Raw genomic sequence first — 269 nt, 5'->3', positions numbered from 1 at the left:
CATATTCCATTGTTTTCTTTGCGTCCTTCTTGCACTCACTTCTGTCAGCATGTGGTTCTGCCTGTATATGTTGAAAGACTTTACGAATTTACGGAGGTAAGCTCCTCAGAGACGAAAGAAGGGGAGAGGAAAAACCAGGCGACGCGATCCCGAGAAATACTGTGACTTTTTTGCTCCAGTTTTCGCTTTTGTTTTGACAAGAACTTCAAGAAAGAGAGAAGTTTCTTCTCACTTTCTTCTTTACTCGCTGAGAGTTTGTTTGAACTCTT

The sequence above is a fragment of the Penaeus monodon genome, chromosome 34, assembly GCF_015228065.2.
Source record: "Penaeus monodon isolate SGIC_2016 chromosome 34, NSTDA_Pmon_1, whole genome shotgun sequence".
Taxonomy (NCBI): Eukaryota; Metazoa; Arthropoda; class Malacostraca; order Decapoda; family Penaeidae; genus Penaeus; species Penaeus monodon.
The sequence above is the reverse complement of the archived record's forward strand: the minus strand, read 5'-3'. Positions refer to the sequence as shown.